Consider the following 15,030-nt stretch of genomic DNA (forward strand, 5'->3'; position numbering starts at 1 on the left):
AGCTCCAATTATATTCAAATTAAACAACCTATTTTAATAAAATGCAATAGGCTGCACACAAAGCCAGCCAAATGCTGGTAGTGTGTGGTCGAAGCAAGCATTCATCTCTGCAAAGGAAACTCTGGCTGCTGTCAGAGGTAGCACATGGCAATGCTAGCATCCAATGCTTTCTTCTTCTCTTTTCTTTTTTTGAAAGCGGAATCCACATAAGCTGCCAACAAATTGGAATTGTGGGATCAGTACAGTCAGATAAGATGGAGAGCCTGGCCATTAAAAGATTTCAGGCCTTATTTCAAAGGTGTGTTTCAGTTCTGGGAGAGGAGGAAGAATGGTGTGCCAAGGTGGGAGGCTGGAAAGTACCGTATTTTTCGCACCATAGGACGCAGTTTTTCCGTCTTAAAAACTAAGGGGAAAAGTCTGTGCGTCCTATGGAGCGAATGCAGGGGGGGAGGCAGGCAGGAAAAGCCCCCAAGAGCCACACACAAGCTTCGTGTGGCTCTTGCGGGCTTTTCCCCAGGAGGGAGAAGGGACTGACGCGGTCAGTCAGTCCCTTCTCCCTCCTCTAGAAAAGCCTTGCGCAATCTCTCCAGCCGCGGGAGGCTGAGCAAGGCTAAAGAAGCCAACTTTAAAAAAATCTCTCTATCTCTACCTCTTTTTCTTTTTTCGTCCTTTCTCCACCCCCTTCTTTTCCTCTGGATCAGTGTTTTTATCTAGATTAACGTTTTAGTTTTTTGGGGGGGATATTATAAAAAAGGAAACTTTGCAGCTTTTATTTTAGTATACAATAAAAACAGATTAAACAAAACACAAAAGAAGGAAATTGCACAGAAGAAGAAGAAGAGAAAAGGGAAAGCCATTTACCAGAGGTAGATCTTAACCCTTGCCTCACCTGGGAGCTTCTCTGGGCAGGAATTCCCTCGGCTTAAGTGGGGTGGGGGGAGAGTGGCAGGTAGGGGGGTATCTACCTAGACACTGAAGCCACATGTCTCTCCAATGAAAATTGGGAGTGGGCATTGTGTGAAGTGGCTGTGGATCTCCTGCCGCTAGACGTGTAGGACTGTATAGAGTTGGGAGGGCCACCCGAGGATCATCTAGCCCAGCCCCCTCACAATGTAGGAATTACAGCTAAAGAACGCCAGGCAGATGGTTCCCCAACTGCTGCTTAAAAGCCTCTTGTGGTGGAGACCCCCAACACCTTCCAAGGTCATAGAATTGCAGGTTTGGAAGGGAACCCCAGGAGTCATCTAGTCCAGCCCCGGTGGACAGCGGGCACGATCCATCCCGTTGCGCAAGGCTAAAGATGCTGCTTAAGGCTAAAGAGGAAGCCAAGGCAGTGAGCGGGATGGATCGCGCTCGCTGCCTTGTCTTCTTCTTTAGCTGCGCTGGAGAGGTTTAGCTCCTGGCTGGAGAGGTTGAGTGGCTATGGATCCCGCTCGCTGTCTTGGCTTCTTTGCTCTTTGGGGCTTGGGGGGGGGGAACCCAGGCTTCCCCCGCAGCCCCGAGAAGCTCTGGGAGAAGCGGACAGGCTGCACGCAGCCTGTCCCTTGCTCTTTGGGGCTGGGGGGGGAATAATATTTTTCCCCTTGATTTCCCCCTCTAAAAACTAGGTGCGTCCTGTGGTCCGGTGCGTCCAATAGAGTGAAAAATACGGTACATTTCCCTTTGTTTTTATCTAAATCATTCTTTGACATTTGGAGCAAGGGGAAAGCTGTGTTAAATAATGGCTTTTCTGCAGCTTGAGAGCTGTTGTGCTAAGGTCCCGCTTGCACAACCTATGATAACAGGATGCTAGACTTGTTGAGCCTTTGGTCTGATCCAGCAGGGCTTTTCTTATGTCCATATGCTTAGTGATAAGTTCCAATGAATATGACCACCAAACCCGAAAAAGGAAGTTTTGTTTTGTCACAACCTGTGCAAACTACATTTACTCTTATTTTAGAATCCACACTCAGTGCCAAGAGAGAAGACAAAAGAAACCACACCCAAGGCACTTCACATCCACACACAGTCAAGTCTCAGCATGTGCCAAGGGCCCAGATGTGAGATTTTCCTCCACTGACAATACACTTATCTATTTTTAAACAGAAAAGAACCACAAGGCACTTGTATCTGTATTGACATACTATACTCCAGAATAGGAGGCACTTGGGTAACTGAGCCACCAAGTTAAACCCCATACAATATGACTCATGAATTTGCTCGCTTTAGTAGGATTTATTAGCACCAGAAACAAATAAAGGAAAGCCACAAGCAAATGTGATGGACTGTCAAACTGGACTGTCAAACTGGGCTGTAGCTGCATCCATTCGCTCTTTATTTTAAACTATGTATTTATTCATTTAAAATTGGCACATGGCAACCGTCAGGGTTTTTTGGGTCAGGGGGTGGTCTTAAACAACAATATACCCATATTGAAAGAGATGTGCCATACTTGTCAAATAGTTTACAAGAGCTAAGCAAAGAAGCATAAACTGCTTCCACAAACAATACCAGTGAGCATCTCATCATTGCATTGGCCCTCACCGTCTTCAATCTATCCAGCCATTTGCTTTTTAATTCTCAGTTGCTGCAAAGACAGCAAATCCTTGTCTTTCAGAGCCTGCATTCCATTCCTCCCACTATCTTTCCCACAGTAGGGTGGCAATCTGTAATCTCGTTAAGGTGGGTATTTGTATTAGTCCTCACTGTACGAATTGTTAAAGAAAAAAGAATTATGAATTCAACACACTAAGGACCTGTTGATTTGCAGCTGTTGAACCATGGAAGATATATCATTAAGGTGAGTATAAATAATAGTCACCTCATTGGGGATGGGGTGACTGGCTTCTGAACAGAAAACTATAATCACAGACTTGCTTACTACTTCTACTGCTGGCCAACGCATTGTCCTTTCCTTTCCTTCCACAGCTGTTTAACATCCTAAAATAGTATTTTCACTTTCTAAACAGAAAAGTAGTAGTGCCAGGGATCAAGAGAAGTCTCTTTACATTTATTGCACAACAGAATATAATAGTTGCACAATTATGCAATCGCATGGCTCAAAACATCACAATGGGGAGAGAATAAAACCAATAAAATGACAATTATATCCAGGCAGATGTTTCCTTTCTTCCCAGCAACTGTTCTAAGAAGGGATGTATCAAACAGCATCCTTGTTTATTTGAACAGGCTGTTGAAATGATTGTGACTTACTGCTTCAGCCATGGCTCCCTATGGAGACTGGTATTGTACTTCATAAGCCAAGTGAAACTCTATACTGTTTAAAATGAAAGGGGCCTTTGGAAACCCAAAGCAGAGGCCCAGTTAACAATCGTAGTCTTGTAACGCTCACCCAAGTTTACTATGGTGCGTAAAGGAAGCTGGAACAGTGGCGCTCTGATCTAGAGTGCCCTACATTACACCCTTTAAAAAAATGTAATTAGCTGCCTGAAAGCATGACAGAGAAGGAAACTGGGCATGTCAGGGGGAAATTCCCCGACTAAAAACCTGACCAGGAGGACAAAGAGACAATTATTTATCATGTGAAACCTGGTATGACTCTCACCCCTGTTCCCACTCCCCCAAAAGCTGTTTCTTCCCTACAATCCTATACTGTACAATGGAGAAGAAATTTGGGGGAGGGGAGGCGAAACAAAACTCCATCACAAGCAAATGTAGTCCATTTTATTTTAAAGAAGAATGCTCTCAACAGCTTACCAGGAAACTATCTAGCTAGGGAAATGATCCTGGGCCTCTAGCAGATGGTTTGACGAAATTGTTAATTCAGTATGTGACAGCTATGAAAAAGGTGAATTCCATGCCAGGGATTATTATATAAAACCAACAAGAATCATGACTTCATAAAAACTGACAGTGAGGCCACATGTGTAATATTGCATAATGTTTTGGTGGTCCCAACTAAGAAACTATAACGTAAAAGCAGAAGTCGGCAGCCACGATGTGAGCAGCGAAGTGGCCAAGTTTGCTGATGATACTAAGTTGCTCAGGGTCATTAAAACAAAAAAGGATTGCAAAATGCTCCAAAAGGATCTCTCCAAACTGTGTGAATGGGCCATAAAATTGCAAATACAATTCAACATGTGTTTTTTTGCATGTTGGGGCAAAAAATAAATAAATCTTAACTTCACATACATGCTCATGGGGTCATAGTGAAGATGAAGATGTTGACCCAGTGTGCAGCGGCTGTGAAAGGGGCAAATTCTATGTTGCGGATCATTAGGAACAAAACGGTAAGCTTCTGAATGCCAGTTGCGGTAACCAAGTGCTCTTGCACTTGAGTCTTGCTTGCAGGCTTCCCAAAGACATCTGGTTTGTAAGTATGAGAGCATGATGCTGAACCAGATAGGTCACTGGGCTGATCTAGCAGATTCTTCTCATATTCTTAACAAGGTGCTGGGAGTACCTTCCAGTTTAAAGACCTTTTTGATTAGAAAAAATACACTTAAGGGTAGAGGAAAGATGATAGATGTTTGTAACAGTTACATGGTGTGGAGAAAATGGATAGTGACAAATTTCCCATGCTCTCATAATTCTAGAACTCCAAGTCATCAACAGTGGTACCTCGGGTTAAGAACTTAATTCGTTCTGGAGGTCTGTTCTTAACCTTGAAACTGTTCTTAACCTGAGGTACCACTTTAGCTAATGGGGCCTCCCGCTGCCACCACACCATGCTGCGTGGTTTCTGTTCTCATCCTGAAGCAAAGTTCTTAACCCGAGGTACTATTTCTGGGTTAGCGGACTTTGTAACCTGAAGCATCTGTAACCCGAGATACCACTGTAATGACATTTATTAGCAGCAGATCCAGGAAGCAGTTCTTCATAGAATGCAATTAATTTATGGAATTCACTGCTATAAGATGTGGTGATGGTCACTAGCTTAGGTGGGCTAAAAAAACGGTTTCGATAATTCATGGAGGACAGCCATCATTAACAGCTATGAGCAGCCATCAAAATCTGCTTCCCAAAGGTATTTGTTTAGCCGCTATGAAATAGGATGCTAGAGCAAAACAGCCTCACCAGCCTCTGTGCCCATGTGAATGAATCCAGTCTTAAAGCAAACGATATATTTTTCATTTAGAGGTAAATGGCCACTGGACGTTTTAGTCCAAAACATGTGAAGGGCATTAAATTGACACAGGTTGACATAGATGGGCATTTAGTCTGAGCTAACAAGATTCATCTTAGTCCTCTAAGTGGAAAATTTACTGCTTGCTATGAAAAGGATTCCCCTCTCTATCACACACACACACACACACACACACACACACACTTTTAGCCTTTAAGAGGCAGTTTCAGACATTTGTGTCTGTTACCCTTGTTAAACAAATACTTTGAAGGCACTGTTCCAAATTTTAACACATTCTGTTTATTGGTTTTTATTTTTCAATGCGATAGATTCTGACATGATCTTAATAATTAAGATAATTAATTTTATGGTTTTGTTATTGTTAAGAATCTTGAGCATGACTTATGGAAAGCCAGGACATAAATATTTATCCAAAATAAAAGTTCACTTTCCTCCTTCTCTTATCAGAATCCTGACCTATTGCTATACCAAGGTTTTGTCTACATTTTCATTGGAGGGGATGAAAACTTCAAGCAATAAAACAATCTCTTACTGTGTTGTATATTTATGTTTAATTTCTTGCAAAGCTGAAGTTCCACTAAGACCGTAGGGAATTTTGAACCAAAAGATCTGTCAATTAGAATTATTGTTTTCATGATTGTTTTAAGTAGAACTTCCAAGTTTATATTTGCTTCTATCTAGACAGCCATAATTGTCTAATTGCATCTGTATCTGCATTCCATGCCAAATGTTACCCAGAAGAAAACCTGCCAAATGTGCAGCTTTAGCACTTGAGTCTTTCTTAACATCTTAATTCCTCTATCAGCCTTTTTATAACTGAGTTTACTTAGATGCAAACATCAGGCCAAAGCCAATGTGAATCTTTCTACTTTTCATGAGTATAAAATGAAAGATTAAAGGAATAAATGGTTAGGAATATAAAATGGGAGGGGGGATTGAAGAGGGTAGCCAAATTCCAACTTGCTTTCTTAGCCTTCATAAGCACACACACACGGCACTCAGTGTGGAAGTCATAATTTAAACTTTTCTAAACAAGGAACTCTGACTCAATTTACTTCAACATAAAGCAAAGAAGATTTTAGCCAGCTTAAGTATTTAATGCATTCAAAGGTTATTGAATCAGCACTATTCATGCATTTAAAATTAAAGCTGTATCATGATTTTTAAGATGAAATCCAATTTTCGAGGTTTATATATTTCAGTTACAGCTTTGGAAATACATCTTAGAAGTCCAGAAGCATTCCCTCCTCGCTGGAAACTGCCATTAACAGTGGCAATTTTTAAAGAAAGCTCACTTGCACTTGATGGCAGTATGTATCTGCCTGGCTAAGGGTCATAAACTTTATCATTCCCTTTAATAGTCAACTCAGGTGGCCTCAACTCATAACTATATCATAAGATGAACTCAGTTGGATCAGAACAAAGCCTTATCTAGTTCAGCATTCTGTTTCCACAGTTGCCACCCTAATCTGGGGGTTAAATAGATCCACCCAATCCCATGACAAGGATCTACGAGCTTCCAGGACTATTGATGGCAGTTGATCCTATAGAGCAGTGGTTCTCAACCTGTGGGTCCCCAGATGTTGTTGGACTACAACTCCCATCATCCCTGAGCTCTGGCCTTGCTAGCTAGGGGTGATGGGAGATGTAATTCAACAACGTCTGGGGACCCACAGGTTGAGAAAGGCTGCTATAGAGGAAAGAAATGTAATCCTATTGCTGCTTTCTTTTCTTGGGACAGAGAGAGAGAGAGAGAGAGAGAGAGAGAGAGAGATGCGGTAAAATGATGATGCTGATTTTAAATTGTTTTCCAGGGAAAGAGGACAACCTAGCAAGGAAGTCCACTGTATGAGCAAGATCCAGCAGGGTTCTAAGGTTGAAAGAATGAAATGACCTTCTTAAACTGCTGACAACTTATAGCCAGGGCAGCAAGTATGGGATAGCACATTGCAGAATACAAGCTCCCATCACCCTATAATAGATGTGGCTGATGGGAATTCGAGTCCCTAAATTTCTGAAGGGCAACACATTTGCATAGTAAGCATCTTTATGCATGGCATAAGGGTAAAAAAGATTGCCTCCTTGCCCATAGGAATGTTTCACGTATAATGGAAGAGAGACACATTTTGCACTCTCCAGATTCTCCTCAGAACCACTATAAAGCAATAAACTGCCTTGATTTGGGGCTGACAGTCAGCCCAAACCTGAGCTCTCTGGTGCCATAGAAAGGTGTCTTTTCGTCTTTCTGCTTCCTGAATCTCCCCACTCTCAAGAGACCCGAACAATACCAGTATTCCAGTTGTCTCCTTTTGGTGCTGGGGATACACTGCAAAATCTTGGCTTCAGGTTCTAGTTGTTCAAAATAAAAGGATTCCATAATGCAACAAATGGAGCCGGGGCGTAGGAAGGGGGGGATGTGGTCCGCCCCAGGTGTCATCCCTGAGGGGGGGTGACAAAATGGCACACCACGGGGGGCAGCACTTACCATGGGGCCTGGCCTGCAGCACACCTGAGCCACACGTCTCTCCTGGGAGTGCTTGCATCTGCCAGGCAGACTCCGTGGGCAGCTCGCCGCAGCGCTCCTGTGGGCAGATCGCCATGCTGACCCTGTGGGCAGATCGCTGCGCCGCGCCTGGGCACAGATTGCCGCCCCTCCCCGTGACCTACACCCCTGAATGGAGCTAATGTTGCACCTGAATATTGACACATGCAAGATGGAGCAAAGTCACAGGTAGGTAGCCGTGTTGGTCTGCCGTAGTCGAAACAAAACAAAACAAACAAAACAAATAAATAAATAAATTTTCTGAAGAAGTGTGCATGCACACGAAAGCTCATATCAGTAACTAACTTAGTCTCTAAGGTGCTGCTGGAAGGAATATTTTTAAAACTTTTATTTTATTTTATTTTGTTTTGAAGATGGGGCAAAGTTTTAGCCTCTGAAAAAATGACAGAGAGTGTCATTGTTTTGATATCGCTACAAAGACAATTGACAGCTCTTTTTCAGAAATGCTTCACCGTCCCATCTCAAGCAAGAAAGTGGAGAACTGTGAAACTGTCCAGAACCAAGTAGAATCTGGAATGAAAGGGACTGGGGAGAAATACTGCACTCTATTATAAACTCATAGGGGAGAAAGAAGGTGGGTACTTTCCAAAGATGGGGACGATCAATGCACACCATGCTTAAACCTAAGGTCCAATGTTGCTGGAAGTTTCTGATTAATGTTGCTAGAAGTGAGAGGAAGAATAGGACACTCACAGCCTGGCACAGGGTGCCAGCTGCCAGCACTGATTGTAATGCAGTAGTTGTTGCTTTGGTTATGCATCCAATATTGGGGTCAGCGGGGAGCAAATGATGACAAGAGCATAGAAAATGGCTTTACTTGAGGTCATTTTAGCTTTCCCTCTGTTCCAACAAGGCGGGTATATATGCCCACTGTCAAGTAATATAAATCTGAGTCACAGCAATGATATGATCCACCTACTTTGTGTGGCTTTTATACAGGGAATATAAGAAACAAAGCAGAAAAGGCAACACAATGCCAGCTATGGTTTGCATTCAAAGTAATTTATTCAGATCCCTGAGGGAGGGCAGCACATAACAGGGCTGTGAGTGGCAAGTTTGCCAAGCCTGCTGAAACATGCTCTTTGACATAATATTTGGTTATAAGCTGTTTCTTGTTCAGAGGCATGCAATATGCACTCCACAGGATACTCAACTTCTTAAATAATGTCTTAATTTCAATGCTCTGGAACATTCACGCACTGGAAGCCACATTACCTGGTATTACAAGAACGCTACCATGTATTTATAAACTGTAGTCACCTATGCACTGATTTTTTTTTATTGAATTATGTCAATTAAACATATATAAAAACAATGCCCACAACATATCTATGCTTCTCTGACCCATAACTCCTTCTTTGCATGGTCCACAAGTTCCCCATTTCTGCTTATGTAAATTGGAGTCCAACAACATCTGGAAGGCCAGAAGTCTCCCCACATCCATCTTACCTGATTAAGAAAGCTTATAATTTCCCCTTTGCTTGAATGGCAGTTAATTATAAATATAATTGACTGGGAACCATCTCGAGATGCTTGTGTGGAACTCTGGTGCTGAAACAAAGCAAAACCCAGTTCTAGCCCAGAATTCTGCTGCTCAGATTGTTCACCTCTCATCATTCTGTCCATGTGATGCCTCTCCTCAAACACCTGCGTTGATTTCCCACCCACTTCTGCACTGGCACAAAGTCCTTACGCCTTAAAGCTCCCCACTGCTTTGGTCCCAATCTCTGCCCTCATATCCAGATACGTTACTGCCCATGGCCATCACTGCTCCAAATCTAATCTCCCTCAGATACCTGAAAGTCTCCTTATACAGCCTCACCCTTCCTTATGGTGGCCTCCTACATGACAACTATATGACGCTGTGAAAATTGCCCCAGTAGAAAATTGTGATTTGGCACTAAACACCAGTGCAGAGTTAATTGGAGTTAGTTCCAGAAGTGGAAAGAGGGGAAATGCCAACATAAGGAAAGAGAAGGTAGGAAAGAAATCCACAAGCTTCTGATTACTAACCAGGGTTAGGCAAACAGACCACATTTAATCTGCAGCACAGCAATGAAAAGATGTGTATGACCCAACCCCTTACTCTGATATCAAAGCATCAGGTTATGAAAAAGAAAGCAGTCAATTGACTAAGGGTTTCCTAACACAATTTAGTTCAGATTACAAAAGGCAGAAACATTAACAAGGAACAGTGGGGGAACAAAATGTAATCTAATTGTAAATGATTTTTCTGATTGATCACCTCCCTGTAGAACAAGCAGGAGAAAGGCCTTTGAAACTGGCTACATTCTTTGTTTCAGAAGAATTCCCACAACAGATGAAAGTGGTAATCCATAGTGTTCATTAATCTGCATTTAACAGAAGCTAGTTCTAATTAGATAAAGGAACAAGAAATCTAGAAATGGTCAGTTTTTTAACTTACATACATTAATTTATTTGCCTTATTTTGCTTTCATAATGCACCCAAACAAGTTCTCTTATCAACTGGGCAACAAAGGCTAATCATTAATGAGAAAACTTGAGCACTTTTTTGTCTGCCAGTAAATGTACAAAGAATGAACACCCTGGAAAGTAACCAACATTGAAATGGACTACATGGTAATTCTCTACATTACACTTCCCTCTTTGAATAACCCAACAAATTATTATTTCATTCTACAACATCATTATGACAAGTGCTACTTTTAAAAAAGTGTACTTAATTTGACATGAGTCCTGAACTCAGCCTTCATATAGAGTCCTCTTACCAATTTATGAAACAGCTGGTGTTATTCAATAGTTATGCCTCAAAGTATTATTGCATGAGTAAGCAAACAAGAAAGCAAGCAGAATGATCAGGACGTTCAAATGGCTTGAGTTTCCACGCACTAGTTCAACTCATGCCCCCAAGTTTCACACCACCATCCTTGGGTGGCCAGATGCGTTGCCAAGTAAATAAACCAAGTCCTGAAGCCTGACAAAGAAAAGCATTCTGCTCTTATAATTGCTAGACTTAGAAAGAAAAAGATCCAACAGCCCCCAACTGAGGATTTTCAGCAATATTCTCCAATACTTTTTCAGAACAAAGGTGGTCCCTGTTGTGAAGAGCACCATCTATTATAATAGTCATTTTCTTAATCTGAATTATCAAGACAGGCAAATGACAAAAGTCTATCCTGGTCTGTCACCATAATAAAGTTCATTCATTCATTCATTCATTCACTCAAAAGTGCCCCAAACTTTTCTGACCAAAATGTTTAGTAATTAGTATTGTATCAGTAGGGGATATATGTCACCGAAACCCTGCGTTTTTGAGTAAATCCCAGTCCTCTCCATTTACTACTTTGAAACTGGTGTAGGTGATGGACTCCACAGGCAAACTAAAAAATTCTCAATGGCTTAAGATCTGGTTGGCGAGTCGCTTGAGGTCCATGCTTGCTAACATTAGGGAGAATTCTTTGAAAATGGTCCACCACTGGTTTTTAAACCGGGTCAGACTTGCTCACATTGTAAGATCTGGTCCCCCATTATGCTGGTGGGGTTGTAAGGTACAAGGCACATATTGGCATATATGGTGGGGGTACACAAGTTCTGGAAGCAGGTTGCAATGGAGACTGGTATAATTGTTAGCTTAGCATCCAAGGTGACCTGCTTGCTATTTCTCTTATCCATTTTTGATGGTGCCAATGCTGGCCTTACTTCTCAATGATTAATTCTATATTTGTCAGTTGTCGCTTGTCTAGTGATCTCTCAAGGGTGAAAGGGTACATATTGTTATCCTATGGACCTATGGTTTAAAAAAGTCATGCTCATTGCCCTTTCTAAAAAACTGACTCATAAAATATGTGCCACCAGGAGTGATGAGGACCCCCTCTGACTTTGCTTTTGCTTGGAGGCAGCTTGAGATTTATATGACCAAACTAGCCACTAAATATGAGTTTATTTGGCAACATTCAGGAATGTTTGGTAGAAATATGAACCTTGTCACGATGGAATATATTTTACGCCATTCATTCTTTTTAAAGCCTTCTAAGATTATTATGAACATTATCCTTTTTTATCTTGCAATTTTATCCTTCCTGTTTTTATGACTGCTTGCCACAGTTTGCCACAATCAGCCCTTTGGAACTTTCTTCTCTAATAGGACCACTTACTTTTAAGGAAAGAACGGTGCTGTGATGCTTTTATTGTAACGATCAGTACATGGTATTTCAAGTGCATATATTTTCATGCTACTAATGCTTAATTGTTTAAATAATATATATATATTAAATGTTCACTATTGTGCTTCATTTCAGAGTAATTATCCACAGTGTCATGTCAGAACATGGTTAGTTCCATATCATGTACTACTTGTAGATATTTATAGACCATGCAAATGTGTGCAGGGAGCAATTTTGTAAGGACCTGTAGAAGATCAGAATGCTTGATGTTTCTGAGCTGAAAGGTCAGGTTGAAGAGGAAAGAAGAAATGTATAAAAGGAAGGAAGGAAGGCAAACTGACAGATTATGCTTAATTAAAAGGAGATTATAAGTAGCAGAGAAAGTCAAGTAGGAAACATCACAGTCACAAAAGCAAATGTGATTTCAGAAGTTCCAAATCATAGCAACTCCCAATACAACCAGTGGGTGAGGCTCATTAAAAGGGGTTTAAAATGGCTAACTAAAAACCTATCTGAATTAGGAGGATATGGAGCCATAAGCAATGAAAAAACAAAAGGGAAATGCCTAATGATGTTGACAGAAAACATTTACTGAGTAAAGATGAGAGTCTGGGTGTCTCAGAGTGCAATGGAACCAGACGTGGCTGATCATAACCCAAATGCACAAGCAGAGAAAGACTATGGCCAGTAAGGCTACAATTAAAGCTTCTCCAGGGCATTTGTCAAACATGAAGGGATTCTGAAAAAAGGCCAGTACCCAATCCTCTCATCATTTAATGATACATTTGAGTGCTATAGTAACAAAGGAAACGTCTCCCTCGCAAGGTTGTGGGCTCTCCTTCCTTGGAGGTTCTTAAAGCAGGGGTTGGATGGCCACCTGTCATGGATGCTTTAGCTGAGATTCCTGCATTGCAGGAGGCTGGACTAGATGACTCTCAGGATCCCTTCCAACTCTACAATTCTATGATTCTATGAAAGGAAACATAAGTGGGGGAGCTTTTTCAGTCCAACAATCAACACCCCCTCTCACACACAAGGGGACCTTCTGGGGGGGCCACATGCCAGTAATGTGTGGGGCCAGAAGCAAAAGTGGACCAGACAATTTATTTAATGCTCATTTGCACAAGAAGCTATATTCCAGTCACACAAAACGCAGAAGTTTCCACACACACACACACACACACACCACTTTCCACTGAGCACATTCCAGGAAGTCAAAAGCACTTTGTTTGTTTGTTCCAGGGGGAGGGCTGGATGGGGAGGCCTGGAGATGTGGTCCTCAGCTGTGAGGTTTCCCACCTCAGTGTACAATGATTGATTTCACAGAGGCTTAGAATCTGGCACACAAAGACCCTTCTAACTGAACCAAGCGCAAATTCAGCTGTACATGTATTGCAGATGACCACTGCTTGGAGGTCATGAAAGAGTTACATAGTAGAGCAGAAAAACTTAAACTTCAGCCTAACAGGTCCATATGCTTAGCATTAAGAAAGCAACGCTGGCTGAAGGGCAAACTATTACATGGCTGCCTTGCCTCAAGATCAATATCTTACTTTCTTGCTGCCTTAGTGTAACACACCGCCCCCCCATCAAAAAGGACTAGAAAAGCAAAAGTAGCCACAAATGTGTGCATGAAAACACACACACTGCCTCCTCCGATCTCACACATAGGCACACTCACGCAGTCTTTTGCTTGCTACCTTTGGGTCTGTGCATGAATCACGTGCAGAGCCGTAGGTCACTGCCACAGTTAACTGGAACATTAACTCTCAGAATACCACAGCAGGCTACTCAAGGCTCTCTTTGTCCTGTTCCCACCCCCACCCCACCCCCACCCGCCTAACCCAGCCTCCGTCTAATTTAATCAAGATTTTTTGGATCTATGGCAATGCTTACTTGGCTGTTCCGCATTCCACTGAAAATTACAGCTGCAGCTTCAAAATATTTAGGGCACTAATAAAAAAGGCAAGTTAGATACGCTGTCAACATTTTATGGCCTAAATATAACATACCCTCTAAACGTAGTTAGAGAGTCCTGGGGAGAAGACACAGCTTGTTGCTTCAAAATAACTACTTTAAAAAATCAGCATGGTCTACTCTGTTGCTAAAAACGGAAGTCAAAATGATATTTTGTTCATTTTTCATGTATCAACAGGGAAATTAGGTAGTCCTTTTGCTACTTTTTTGTCCATACAATCAATATAGTTACAAATTCTGAGTCGCTCTCTATCCAGACTTTAAAAGGCAGAAATACCAAGCCACCAACTACCAGTATCATCTATGGATTAGAGAGATTTTAGGGGTCCCCAGCACCACTTATTTTGAATGCTTACACTATGGAAAATAAAAATTGAAATGCATTTTCATTCAAGAACCTCAATTGTCTCTTATTAGTATTTTCTAATAACTAAACTGAGCTACATTAAAATGCACCTAGAGAATAACTTTAGACATAAAAGTGTATTGATGCAGAAAGTACATTTTACATGGCAAACCAAGCATATGTGTATGGTCCGAAGGCTTGCTTCTAAAGCTAAGCAAGGGACATGGCAATGGGCCCCGGATGTGTGCTATGGCCTCATTTGAGGTAACAGTTTCACAATCACCCCTGTATAATCTCTCCTGTTCCCTGGGCTCCTGGCACTCTGTCAGACTCTGAAGGGGGGTGGGTGGGTTTGACATCCCTTGTCGGCAGTTGCCCAGTCCCTTTGGTTTGGCCCCAAGGCTTCACGTGCCACCTGTTCCCACCTAATGCGCAGCACATAGTCCAAGTAGGGGTGTATAAACCCCCACTGCCTTGCGGGATATCTTTGGGGGAAGAAAAGGCTCAAGGAGCAAACCCTACACAAATCAGGTGTGGAGTCTTTAAGATGGTTAGATGGCACCTTGTATGACTCCTTCCAGAAACTCCTGCAGCCAAGCTGGTGCCTAACGTATTGCTCTTCTTTCCTTTGGACCACCATCAGGGAAGCTGAGGGGGGGCGGGTCTCATTGTCTGGGCAGCCCTAGGCTTCCATATCCACTGCCCAGGCTTGCGTCCTGGGGAGGTCACTTTGGTGCTGCTAACACGGTACTTTGACTTTGCCCCCGGAGGTGTACTCCGTTGTCTCTCAAGATGGATGGATAGATGACGACAACAACAACAACAACAAATATCACAGCATTGGGAAGAATCTGCCATTGCTTTGGCAAGCGGACTGCCACTCACCGCCACATCCTCATTGCCAAGACAACTA

At 42.2% G+C, this 15,030-nt stretch overlaps 1 protein-coding gene across 7 annotated transcripts in view; it reads right to left on the reverse strand.

Moving 5' to 3' along the window:
• SRGAP2 (SLIT-ROBO Rho GTPase activating protein 2) overlaps positions 1 to 15,030 on the reverse strand; it is a 198,845-nt gene that overhangs the window by 86,033 nt on the left and 97,782 nt on the right. The window lies entirely within an intron of this gene.

Source organism: Podarcis pityusensis (assembly GCF_964106645.2).
Source record: "Podarcis pityusensis genome assembly, chromosome: 6".
In the NCBI taxonomy this organism is placed as follows: Eukaryota; Metazoa; Chordata; class Lepidosauria; order Squamata; family Lacertidae; genus Podarcis; species Podarcis pityusensis.